The following is a 14,424-nucleotide window of genomic DNA, read 5'->3' as shown; positions in this document are numbered from 1 at the left end:
CCATAGACATGGTCTCCCTACAACTCCAGATAGCTTATATCTCCCTTAATATGTTAATTTACAAGAGCAAAGGAGGTTTAGATTACAGATAGAAATAAAGTTACTAATCTGCTGACTATGAAATTGAGAAATTATCTTAGATTATCTGTTTGAACCCAGGGTAATCAAATGGTTCTTCAAAGTGGAATTGGAGTGTATAGGGGAAGAGTCAGTGTCAGAGTGATGCAATCAACCAGTCACTGCTGGCTTTGAAGATGGAAGAACGGATTATGAGCTGGTAAATAAAAGACAATTTTTTTCTTCTGTGGAGCCGCCAAAAAGAAGTACAGCCCAACTGACACCTTGGTTTCAGCCAAATGATACTCACTTTAGAATTCTGAGTTAGAGAACTGTAAGATAGTAAATTAGTGTCGCTTTAAGCTATTGGATTTGTGGCAATCTGTTAGAGCAGCAGTAGAAAGCTAATGCACTCACTAAGATATCATTCAATCTGTAAAACTTCCTATCCCCCTTTGCATTTCAGAGCTGTCTGTCTAATAGTTGTCAGCTTTACTTGATGTACCTTTGTTCTGCTACACATTTACCCAGTTAACACCAGAAGAAAAGAAGTAGGATTAGAATAATTTTTGATACCTCATGTTCCATTAATTATACATAAATCAGTTTGAATTTTCAATTATGAAACTATCTCACAGACTTTACACTGTTCACACTTACAAAATGGCTTCATAGAAGGCAAAGAATATGGTACAGCATCATCATCAGAAGGCTATGCATTGAACATGTCCAGAAATCTCAAATGCAGGCTTCTTTTCATCTGTTGCTATTTCATGCAAAGATGGACATTGTCTCCAGATCTCGAAGCATTACCAGTGTGCATGGTTAGGAGCACCATTTATCTTTAACTAATACATGTCCTAACATGACCAAGAAGCAACAATTTATGATAAAAGTAAAATCAGTTTAGATTAGATGAAATTAATTCATGCTATGCACATTTTTCTCATCTTGTTTCATTGCGCTCCAGTCAAGAATCATCCTAAGAAAGAGGAAGTTATCTCTTGTGTTCTTATATGTATCAATGTTTTCATACGCCCTAGATATCATTTAATAGTTTGTCTTGGTGTAGATTTAGAGACTCAAAACTAGTTTATATCAGAAGATGAAAGGCATTTTTATCCAGTATTGTTTATGAAAACTCTGATGCCAATCTGAGTAGTGCTTCTTTGTAGTTGACCTCTTTGTTTTTTCTATCTTGTGTGCTATAGCTTAGGAGATTCTTTTTATCTTTGGTGTTCTAAACTTTCAGAAGGAGGCATTTAGGTTTAGTTGTTTTGTTTGTTTCTGTTTTATAATAATGTATTCTTCTTATTTGTTGTACTGGGTGCATAATCAGGTCTTTGATATATCATAGTTTTCATATTTATTTGAGAGGAAGAGAGAGGGAGGAAAAGAAGGATAGAGGGAGAGAGGGAGGGAGGGAGGGAGAGAGAGAAAGTATCTTCTCTGCTGTTTCACTCCCCAAATGTCTGCAATAGCCAGGATTAGGACTAGGCCAGGAATGCAATCTAGGTCTCCCATGCAAGTGGTAGGAATCCAATTACTTGAGCCATCACTGCTACCTCCCTCCCAAGGTACACATAAGCAAAAAGCTGCAGTTGGACCTGGAGCTGGGTCTCAAACTCCAACACTCCAGTATTGGATAAGGGCATGTGGACCACTGGGCTAAATACCAGCTCCATGAAGTCCCTTGTTCTTTAAGCTTGAAAACATTGTGTTATTACTCTCAAACTTTCCTTCACTCTGTTGGTAAATTGAAATTGGGCTATTTGGATTGATTGATCTTTTTGAGGTTTACTTTCCATTTAATCTGGTTGAATTTATTTGCATACAACTTTATCCTGTCCCCTTATGATAGTTTTTATTTTCATAAAGTCACTATTCCACTGTAGTTGGAAAAGTACTTTATATAATATGAATCATTTCAAATTTGTTTTTCTTGTTTTTTCGGTCTAAGTTATCATCTATCCTGTAGAACTTTTTGTCTAAATGAAGGATTGTTTATTGTATAGGCAGAACAATAGATTCTGCTGTTACTGGATGGCATGTGGAGTACACAGATACCTGTTAAGGCTACTGATTTATAGTTAACTCTCTAATTTCCTTTTTTCTAGCTATTCTATCTATTTTTCAAATATAGAGATCTATGTGCCCTACTATTATAATTGAATTGTCTATTTGTCCCTTAAATTCTTTCAACATCAGCTACTATTGGTGGTGGTGGGGGGGTTCTGTTGTCAGGTATATTTATAATTGTTCTGTGTTCTAGAGAAATTACACTTCTTATCATTAAAAAGATTCCCTTGGGGAGTGTAACAAATGATGGAATCTCTCTCTCTCTCTCTCTCTTTCTCTCTCTCTTCTCCTTCTCCTTCTCCTTCTCCTCCTCCTCCTCCCCCTCCCCCTCCCCCTCCCCCTCCCCCTCCCCCTCCCCCTCCCCCTCCCCCTCCCCCTCCCCCTCCCTCTCCCTCTCCCTCTCCCTCTCCCTCTCTTCCTCTCTCCCTGTCTTCCTCTCCCCACCCCATCTCTGGCACTCTGCCTTTACAATACAAAAAATAAAACTTTTTAAAATCGAAACAATAAAAATTTTTTAAAAATCCTTTCTTGTTTGGGGTCAGTACTGTGGTTCAACAGGTTAAGCCACCACTTCCAACATCAGCATCCCACATGGGAGTACTGATTCAAGTCCTGGTAGCTCCACTTCTGATTCAGCTAAGGAAGATGGCCCAAGTGCTTGGAACCCTGCCACCCACATGTGGGTAACCCAAATGGAGCTTTGTGCCCCTGGCTTCGTCCTTGACCAACCCTAGCCTTTGTGGCCATTTGGAGAGTGAACCAGTAGATCTATGATTTCTCTCTCTCTGTGTCTCTCCTTCTCTCTGTTTCACTCTGCCTTTCAAATGAATAACATAAATCCTTAAAAATAATTAATTTTGTGGCCGGCACCGCGGCTCACTAGGCTAATCCTCTGCCTTGCGGCGCCGGCACACCGGGTTCTAGTCCCGGTCGGGGCGCCGGATTCTGTCCCGGTTGCCCCTCTTCCAGGCCAGCTCTCTGCTGTGGCCCGGGAGTGCAGTGGAGGATGGCCCAAGTCCTTGGGCCCTGCACCCTATGGGAGACCAGGAGAAGCACCTGGCTCCTGCCTTCGGATCAGCGCGGTGCACCGGCCGCGGCAGCCATTGGAGGGTGAACCAATGGCAAAGGAAGACCTTTCTCTCTGTCTCTCTCTCTCACTGTCCACTCTGCCTGTCAAAAAAAAAATAATTAATTTTAAAATTGCTTTGTTTGTCTTCAAGAAAAGTTTCACCTTCAATTCTTTTTTATCTGATATATATGCTCTCTAGCTCTCTTTTAGAAACCGCTTGAGTGATGGTATCTCTTCCTATCTTTTCACAATAAACCAATTTATGTCTTTGACTTTAAAATATATACATAAGGGGCCGGCGCTGTGGCTTAGTGGGTTAAAGCCCTGGCCTGCAGTGCCGGCATCCCATATAGGCACTGGTTCTAGTCCCGGCTGCTCCTCTTCCAATCCAACTCTCCACTATGGCCTTGGATAGCAATAGAAGATATCCCAAGTCCTTTGGCCTCTGCACTAGCGTGGGAGACCAGGAAGAAGCTCCTGGCTCCTGGCTTCAGATTGGTGCAGCTCTAGCTGTTGTGGCCATCTGGGGAGTTAACCAGTGGATGGAAGACCTTTCTCTCTGTCTCTACATCTCTCTGTAACTCTGTCTTTCAAACAAATAAAATAAATCTTTAATATATATATATTTTCTTATATATATGTAAATATATATATATACACAATTGGGGCCTGCATTGTGGCACAATAGGTTAATCCTCCACCGTGGTGCTGGCATCCCATATATGTGCTGTTTCTAATCCTGGCTGCTTCTCTTCTGATCCAGCTCTCTGCTATGGCCTGAGAAAGAGGTGGAAAATGGCTTGGGCTCTGCATCTGTGTGGGAGACCTGGAAGAAGCTCCTGGCTCCTGGCTTCAGATCTGCACAGCTCTGGCCATTGTATTCATTTGGGGAATGAAACAGTGGATGGAAGACCTCTCTGTCTCTCCCTATCACTGTCTGTAAATCTTTCTCTCAAAGAAATAAATAAAATCTTTTAAAAAGAATAAAATATATCTACAATATAAAGCACATATTTACATCATTTTTCTTATCCATTCTACCATAATTTTGATTTTGACTCAACTGTTGAATCCATTCAAGTGCAATATAATTAATAATGTATTTATCATTTTGCTATTTTTTTCTGTATATTGTTTCAGTTGTGTCCCTCTCTTCACCTACTGTTATTTTTTCTTTTAAGATTTATTTATTTATTTGAAATGCAGAGTTAGAGAGAGGCAGAGGCTGAGAGAGAGAGAGAGAGAGAGAGAGGTGGCTGGATCGGAAGTGGAGCAGCTGGGACTTGAACCGGCACCGATATGAGATGCTGGCACTGCAAGAGGTGACTTTACCCGCTACTCCACAGTGCCAGCCACCTGCTGTTGCTTTCATTTGAGTTATAAAGATATTTTCCAGTAAATCATTTTAAATGTGTGTGTGTTTGTCTGTAATATGAAGCAAATTCAAAACATTCATGCACATTTCCATGAATTTTTTGAAGTCCACTCATGCATGCGTGTGTGTGTGTGTGTGTGTGTGTGTTCATTCTTTAGTGGTTATCCTGGATATTGCAATTAATAATTTGTCAGAAGTTCAGATCACTACAAACGGAATTTTAATAGCGTAATTAAAAAGTGCTCTTATGTAATTTCAATCTATTTATTTTAAAATTATAGTCCCCCAAATATATTTTATACGTATTTATTCATACAATTATCTTTTAAATAAAATAGCAAAAGATCAGATACACATAAATATGGATTTACACTATCTTTTGTACTTATCTATGTAGGAATTCTTTTCAGGTGTCCTTTATAGATTCATGTGGAGTCAGGTTATTGTTTATAGTCTCTTTCTTTCAGCAAAGGTTTCCCTTTAGTGATTTTTGCGTGACAGGTCTCTTAGTCTGTACTATTATAAAAAATACCTTAAACTGGTAATTTATTAACAAGAGAAATGTATTTCACACAGTTTTGGATACTGAGAACTGCGGGATTTAGGAGCTGACAACTTTGATGCTTGGGCTGCTCTTCAATTTCAGGAGGATACCTTCTTGCTGTGTTTTCACATGGTGTATATACAAACCCATACATATGTGCATCCATACAGATAGATACACAGACACACATACTCATAATTAGATTTACAGTAGATATAATTACCAGGATGTTACAAACCAAACATGCTTAAATATGAATTATACATGCAAATCTACTCTAACTAGGAATTAAGTCTAGCAACTTTAAAGGCACAGTGATGCATTTACAAGGATTGTCAAGACAAATTACAACTAAGTGGCTTATGCAAGAAAGAAATTTATTTTCTCCCAGTTCTGGTTGCCAGAAATCCATGACTGAGTTGTTAGCCAGCTTGCATTTTTGCTGAGGCCTCAAATGATCATCTTCTCCCTATGTCTTCTCGTGATCTTCCCTCTCTGTGTGTATGGACTTTTTCTTCTTTTTATAAGAACACTTGTTATCTTTGATTAGAGCCCACACAAACAACTTCATTTTAACTTTATATCCTCTTTAAAGATCCTAAAACCAAATATGTTCACATTCTAAGCTGAGGGGGTTAAGAATACAGTATATGACTTTGTGGGGGATAAAATTCAGCCTAAGAACTTGTGCTTATTTCCGCGTATGTCAGCAGTTTGAAGAAAGTTAAATTCTGAATTCTTCCTGCTAGGCTGCTATCCAACATTGGGTTATCATTGACACTTTGTGCTTTTCCTTGAGATTTGTATAATTGACTCATGAATAAATTATTTTTCCATTGAAATATCCTGTTTAACTCAAACTCATGACATTGTAAAGACCCCAATATTAGAACCATTTTGTAAATTACATTATTTCTAATAATACAATAATGCTAAGAATTTTACTACTTTAAATAACCTCTCTCCAGCTGAATTTCTCTCCAGCTTCTACACTATTCTGCTTCCTTTTCGAATTGTCTTCCCTGTAAGATGTTTTGTGTTGGATATCTCAAAAGTTTCTTCTCTGCTCATTTTTCAGCCAATTCCAATAAAACATTTTCCTCTATGTATTTGCCAAAAAATATTCTTGACAGAGTCAACAAAAACATTTGTGTTGTTGAATACATTGATGCATTTTCATAACTTATTTCATTTGACCTAATAGCACTGCTTAATCAATACAATGATTTATCCTTTCTCAAAAACCTTACTTGATTTTCATAACACTGTATGCTACATTTCCCTTTCTAATTTACTGCCCTAGACTGCTTTAGTGGTGATAATGACTAGAAAGGAGCACGACTAAGTCCCCTGTTACGTTACTAATATTCTACTTACTGATCTATGTCTTGGTCCATTCAAGTTACTGTAAAAAATATAGACTTAATAAGATATAAACAGCAGAAATTTATTTCTCACAGTTCTGGAGCCAGGGAAATTAAAAATTAAGGTGAAAAGCTATTCAGTGTCTTGTGAGGAGTGGATCACAAATGGCACTTTCTCAGTGTCCTCACCTGGAAAAAGAAAGAAACCAGCTCACTGGGAGTTCTTTTACAATGGTATTAATCCCATTCTTGAGGGTGCTGGCCTCATGATTTTATCATCTCTCAAGGACCCAGCTTTCGATACCACCACAATTGTGATTAGATTTTCAACATGCAAAGTTTGAGGGAACACAGACATTCAGATTATAGTTATCCAGGTAATAGTTACATGGATGTGTTCACCTGAAAACTTAATAAACACATACTCACTAATATGTTAGATTTTCTATAAGTTAGTTTTTAAGTAAATCCACAAAGAACAAAGCTTAGGGAAAAGCTTCAACATTTGGAGCCATCTGTATAATCCATATTTAAAATGTTGAACTTTGTGTTCTAGAAAATGTGGTATATGTAAACAATGGAATTCAGCCTTCAAAGGAAGTGGCAGTTCCATTATTTGTTGAACCTGGAGGATATTAAGCTGTGTAAAATAGGCCAGGCACAGAGAGACAAATATCATATCATTTCACTAATATATAGAATGTACAGGACTTGCATTCATAAAATAGAGAGTAGAATTATGGTTACCAGAAGATGGGAAGAGTAGAGTAGATATGGAAAGGGGAGATATTGATCAAACCATACAAAATTTCTGTTGTATATCTGTAATAAATTTAATGATATATTATACATAATGACTACTATAATAAATAACACATTCTATATTTAAAAGTTGCTAAAAGAAAATATTTAAATGGTTTTACCACAAAGAAATGCTAAGTATGTGAGGTGATATGTTTGTTAAATAGCCTTACTTAATTCACATTGTGAAAGTATACCACAGATTCCAAATCTTTAGCAAAATTGTAGACATGAAGGGCATATGAGAACATTCTGCTCAAAATTAGCAGATTATACATTCTTCTCAAGTGCATATGTAACAATCTCCAGGATAGCTCATAGATTAGGTCCAAAAGAAATTCTTAACAAATAGAAGACTAACATCATGCCATGTACCAAAAATACACAGCAAAAGTAGTAATAAGAGGGAGTTTTATTGCAATAAAATATATTAGGAAAGCAGAAGCCTTCCAAATAAACAACCTACATTTATACTTCAAAGAATCAGAAAAGCAGTAGAAATTAAGCCTAGTATTAGCAGAGGGAAGGCAATAAAAGTATATAACTGAAATAAATGAAATATAAAAAATGAGAAGAAAATCAACAAAATTAAGACAATATGGAGATTCTTCTGAGATCTGAAATTAGATCTACTGTATGACCCAGCCATCCCATTCCTGGGAATTTACCTAAATGAAATGAAATCAACATATGAAAGAGTTATCTATACCCCCATGTTTGTTACAGCTCAATTCACAATAGCTAACATTTTAATGCCCATTGCTTATAAAAAGCTCTCAACTAGCTAGGTATAGAGTGAATTTACATCAACATAATAAAAGCTGTGTGTGACAAGCCCACAGCTAACATCATACGCAATAATTAAAAGTTTAAAATGTTTCCTGTAATTTTAGGAATAAGACAAATATGAGAACTCTCACTACTTTTATCCAACATAGTATGGGATGCCTGTCATAGCAATTAGGAAAAAAAAGAAGCAAAAAGCATCCAAATCAAAAAGAAAGAAATTAAATTGTAGTGTTTACAAATGTCATGATCTCATGTGTAGAAAACATTTAAGACAAAAAACTTGGTAGTAGTAATAAACAAATTTAGTTAATTTGCAGCTTACAAAATCAAAATATAAAAATCTGTTTTGTATCTGCATAACTATGAATTACAAATAATCAAGAAAATAATTCCATTTACAAAGCATCGAAAGAAGTAAAGCTAATAACACAAGTGAAAGACTGATACACTTGGCAGGCACCGTGGATTACCAGCCTAATCCTCCGCCTGCGGTGCCGGCACCCCGGGTTATAGTCCCTGTTGGGGCGCCGGATTGTGTACTGGTTTCTCCTCTTCAAGTCCAGCTCTCTGCTGTGGCTTGGGAAGGCAGTGGAGGATGGCCCAAGTGCTTGGGCCCTGCACCCCATGGGAGACCAAGAAGAAGCACCTAGCTCCTGGCTTTGGATTGCGGCAGCGCCAGCCCTGGCGGCCATTTGGGGGGTGAACCAATGGAAGGAAGACCTTTCTCTCTGTCTCTCTTTCTCACTGTCTAACTCTGCCTGTCAAAAAAAAAAAAAAAAAAAAAAAAAAGAGAGAGAGAAAGAAAGAAAGAAAGACTCATACACTAAAAAAATGAAAAAAGACTCATACATTGAAAACTACATATTGCTTGCTGAAAGCATTTAAAAACACAAATAAAATAAAATTTTAAAAAAGACACAGGTAACAAGAAAGGCATTTCATGATCATGGACTGAAGTACTTAATATTTTTAGAATGTCTATGCTATCCAAAGATCATGGACTGAAGTACTTAATATTTTTAGAATGTCTATGCTATCCAAAGCCATCCACAGCTTTAGTGTATCCTCAATCAAAATCTTAATGGCTTTTTTTTTTTTTACAAAATAGAAAACAATCCTAAAATTCACATGGAATCTCATGGGATCACTGAATAGCCAAAGCAATCTTGAGAAAAAATAGAGGGCATTGCACTCCCTGATCTCAAAATTTACTACAAAGTAATTAGAATAGTATGGTACTGGCGTTAAAACAGATTTATAGACCAATGAAACAGAATAGAAAATACAAAATAAATTACTCATTTTCAGCCAACTGATTTTCAACAAAGGTTCCAAGAATACAGTGTGAAAAGCATAGTTTCTTTAACAAATGGTTCTGAGAAAATTATATATCCATATAAAAATGCTGAAACTAGACACTTATCTTAAACAATACAGAAAAATCAACTAGGACTATATTAAAGACTTAAACATAAGACCTGAAACTATAAAATCCCTTTAATGAAACAAAGAGAAAATTCTTCTTGACATTGTTATTGTTAATGACTCTTTGAATATGACATTAAAGAACAGACAACTAAAAGAAAAAGAATAGCTCTTTTCTGGTTACGGTGGTGCGAGGAACCATGAGCAGACATCCTGTATGAGGCACTGCAGAAGTCCTGTTCTGTAACCAGCACAGGCGCTGAAAGTTTTCGGAAACAATGGAGCTTCAGATCACCTTGAAAAGTTAGGATCCTCAAAAGAGCAAATGCTTCTTGGGCATCATCAGGCTGGAGTCTACTCCCCGCCCCAAGTTCTCCGTGTTTGTCCTGGGAGACCAGTAGCACTGTGATGAGGCCAAGGCTGTGAATATCCCCCACCTGGACATCCAGGCTCTGAAGAAGCTCCACGACAACAAGAAGCTGGTCAAAAAGCTCACTAAGTATCATGCCTGTTTACCCTCAGAGTCTCTGATCAAGCCGATCTCATAAATCCTGGGCCCAGGCCTAAGTAAGGCTGGCAAGTTCCCTTTTTGGCTGATGCCCAATGAGAATCTGGTGGCCAGACTCCAAGAGATACAGTCCACAATGAAGTTCCAGATGAAGAAGGTGCTCTGTCTGGCCATGGCAGTTGGCGACATAAGGATAGCATATGATGAGCTAGTGTACAACGTCCACCTGGCTGTCAACTGCCTGGTGTCATTGCTCAAGAAGAATTGGCAGAACGTCCAGGCCTTAAGAGCACCCTGGGAAAGCTGCAGTGCCTGTATTAAAGTACATCCTAATGAACTATGGTGTCACCAAAAAAAAAAAAAAAAAGGAAGAAGAAAGGATAAAAGACATAAAAATAAAAATATCATTAAGCATTATTATAGCATTATTGTGAATCACTATGTAACAACAGATATGATAATCAAGAAGAAATGGCCTAATTCCTAGATGCATACACCATGCCAGACTGAATCTTAAAGAATACAAAAGCTGTGGGATAGCAGTGGAGGATGGCCCAGGTCCTTGGGCCCCTGCGCCCGTGTGGGGGACCTGGAGGAAGCTCCTGGCTCCTGGCTTCAGATCAGCGCGGCTCCGGTCATTGCGGCCATCTTGGGAGTGAGTCAGCGGATGGAGGACCTCTCTCTCTGTCTCTACCTCTCTCTGTAACTCTTTCAAATAAATAAAAATAAATCTTAAAAAAAAAGAATAGAAAGGCTGAACATATTACTAATGAGTAAAAATAAAATCAAATCTGCAAGAATCAGTAATAAGTCTTCCACTGGTGGCAGACATTTGACACAGAATTTAGGCAGTCACTTGGGATGTGTGTAACCCATATCAGAATACCTTGGGGTCAACTCTAACCACTGCTCTCAACTCCAGCTTCCTGATAATGTGCACCCTGGGAGGATGTATGTGGTGCCACAAAATAGTTGGGTCCCTGCTACCTGGCATTTATTTCAAATAAATAAATAAATATTTGAAAGGTAGAGTTACAGAGAGGCAGAGAGAGAGAGAGAGAGAGAGAGAGAGAGAGAGAGAGAGAGAGGTCTTCCATTCGCTGATCCATTTCTCAAATGGCCTCAATGGCCGGAGCTGCACTGATCGAAAGCCAAGAGCCAGGAGCTTCTTCCAGGTCTCCCGTGTGGGTACAGGGCCCAAGGACTTTGGCCATCTTCTACTGCTTTCCTAGGCCATAGAAGGACTTGAACTGGTGCCCACATGGGATGCCAGCACTGCAGGCCATGGCTTTACCCGCTACCCCACAGTGCTGGCCCCCAGATTATATCTTGAAGCAAGACATTTAGGCTTCCACTCCTGTGTTTATGTATTTCCATATTGTCTCTAATACGTTTTTTTCAAAGACATTACAAGCATTGCTCAAAAGAACACTCTATCTTCTTCAGTCAGTAGACTCATGGTATTTGCATAAATAAATACACAAAGACCAAGTTGGTGAAGTTTAACTCTACCATTTTTAAATTCTATAAATCTAAGTTAATGAATCCTATTGTGATATGATCCTTACAAAGAGTCACTTAAAATTTAAGTTCCTATGTGACAAAACACAAAAATAAAGACTGCTATTTTAAAAACAAATTATGAGAGACTTCATTTGGAAGCAGATGGGGAGAAATTTTGTGTGGTGCTGAAGTAATTATATTTATTATATGTGTAAATATATCACACAAAGAAAATGCTCAACTGCAGATATGTGTATCTCACTCATATACTCACATGCCTGGTAAATATGTGTACTGTCCATAATTTATAGTAAATATGTTTCCTAGTTATTTGTGTGTTTTAATTGGAAACACATCTTTCTTTAGATTTGGGGATTTGAAAGCATCTTCAAATATTTTCTCTCTTACCTTCTTTGCCTATTGAACTTATTTTAAAAAATCCCCCATTATAATCTCATATAAAATAGGTTCACTTTTATGATGTCTAACATTTTTGAGCATGTGAAATACAATTATAATGCTTATATTTCTGTCAAATAATGACTTTTGAAATAACATTAATGTTTAATTATTGAGTTTATTTTCTTTTTGCTTAATAGTAATGTTGCCATTGCAATAGCAGAATAAATCAGTTAAAACGCTTCAAATTCCCCATACTACTTTTAAAATGTTCCCTTGAAGTGGCATTGTCCACTTTTATGCATGGTTTTTATTACATCTTAAGGACTTTTTATATAAAAATATGTCACATTTTGATAAGGATGTTGGTTTGGAATTGGTTTAAAGTATAGGAAATTTCTTTATATTTCAGTTGAAAAAATATCTTTCCCACAGTGAGGCAAACTATGTCGTCACTCTTTATTTAAAAGCACCAATTTTCTTCAAGTTGTTGATACACACTATAACAATGATGATAATCAAGAAGAGTAAGGCCTGAGCAGTAAGGTCGAATAAATATGTAACATGCCAAATAAAAGTTAATCAAACTATACTCTTGAGAGAGTCAGTATAGATGATTATAGAGTGCATACTAAAATTACCCAGGTACCCTGATATATGCTAAAGGATTACAACACCACTAGACAAAAAATCAAATATTTTTGAGTAAAGATCAATAAACATGTCGGTTCAATTGATAACCATATAACTTGGAATAATTATGGTGCTACACTGAATGAAGATACAAATTATAACCCAAGATATTATACAATGCCATTTTGTAAACTATTGTTATATCTTCCGTCTGAATGTTGAACTTCTTTATAATATATATGTGTATATATATATATACATATATACTGTGCAATTCCTTAAACAGCTATATCACTAGCCTATCTTATTTGTTTTTAAGCCATGGATTTTGTTGATAGTGGATCAAAAATAATTTGCACTAATCTAAATGATTTCCAGTGTGTATTGAAATAAATTGTGCTAGTATCTACATATAGCCACTCTCATATGCTTTCAATAGAAAGTAATCATGTGTGCTGAATAGCATAGCATTTATTGGACTTGGTAATATACATGGAAAAATGCCTTATTTTCAAAGGCACTAGTTACTCACAGCAGAATTCAATTTGCTCTACACACAGTACTTTTTCTTCATAAATGGTTAATGCTGGCGTCCACTTAATCAAAAATAACCAGAAGTATAACTAAAAAACAGTGATATGCATCAATGATCATTACTGAATTATAGGGAGGATTTATAATGAACATATGTGCTCAGCAAAGTACCAACTGTCAGAAATAATAATTTATGAGCAGTAAGTAAAATAGGAAGTTCAATATATTTATGAACATCATTATATTGGATCTATGGGTTACAGCATACAGATTCTATGTAAATTGATTACATAATAATAATGTGAGACTTCCTCCCACATTCCTTTAGAAATACATTACAAAAGATAAAAATAGAAATTTCTACTGGTACTCAAATACAGGAAGTGTATTATATGAATGCTACATATGTTAACACATGTAAGAAGATGCCTACTCAGAATGTTTTCCCCTGCTAAGAGGAATAATCCTTGGAAGCAAATGCAGGAAATCCTGACATATCCACTAGATAGCCCCAACTCGCAGGGAGCAATTGAAGAGAGAACACAGAAAACTATGTGGAATTTATCCTTCTGACAAGTCATATTCCCTCTAAGGAGACAGCTTGGTAGAAAAAAAGAGATTAAATATGTACAGCAAGCAAAAGTTAGTATATCTGAAGAATTTGGCTGTATTTGTGAATAATTACTGAAGCATAGAAAAAAGGTACCACTTCAAGAATCAACCTAAAGGTAGTCCTTCCCTTTTTATGAGACAAATAAGAAACATTTTTAAGTTCTGTTTTCAAAGAGATTACAAGGAACTTACATTTATGAAGTCATGGCAAGTAGTTGTAAGTAAAGAATAATCTGAGATCAGAAAACAGTAAGGGGAAGATAAATGAATAAGAAGAATAGAAAATGAACGACAAATTGGCATTCTGAATTTTAAAACTTCTTATTTGAAGAGGTGAAAAATATTTCATCCATAACATAATATAATTATTTCAATCTAACAACTGGTTTCATGTTTAATGGTGAGAAGAAAAAATAGGGTTCTCAAACCTGGTTGTACATAAGATCCACATAGGGAGATCTTAAAAAATATTTTTGATGCGAAGATCTCCCTGAAGTTCAATTAACTTACTGTCTCCTGAAGCACAGTCTAGTCATCAGTACTTATTTAAGTTCCACAGGCTATTTTAATGTGCAGCCAAGGTTGTAAGCCACTGCACTCCCATGTCATTTTTCAAAGTGTTCCTTTAATATGCTGATATAAATTGCGGTCTGCTGGAGAAGAATATCATATGTAGCACTTCCGCAGAAGCTATTTAATGTGAAACATCTGGTTGGACCACTGTTTTGTGAA

The 14,424-nt window shown here is 36.7% G+C and overlaps 1 pseudogene; it reads left to right on the top strand.

Annotated features, from left to right (window-relative positions):
* The first annotated feature begins 838 nt into the window (after positions 1 to 838).
* LOC100354728 (large ribosomal subunit protein uL1-like) lies at positions 839 to 10,332 on the top strand (annotated as a pseudogene).
* The last annotated feature ends 4,092 nt before the right edge of the window (positions 10,333 to 14,424 follow it).

Source organism: Oryctolagus cuniculus, chromosome X, assembly GCF_964237555.1.
Source record: "Oryctolagus cuniculus chromosome X, mOryCun1.1, whole genome shotgun sequence".
NCBI classification, from domain to species: domain Eukaryota; kingdom Metazoa; phylum Chordata; class Mammalia; order Lagomorpha; family Leporidae; genus Oryctolagus; species Oryctolagus cuniculus.
Note: the sequence above shows the minus strand (reverse complement) of the source record. Positions and strands in the feature narration are given on the sequence as shown.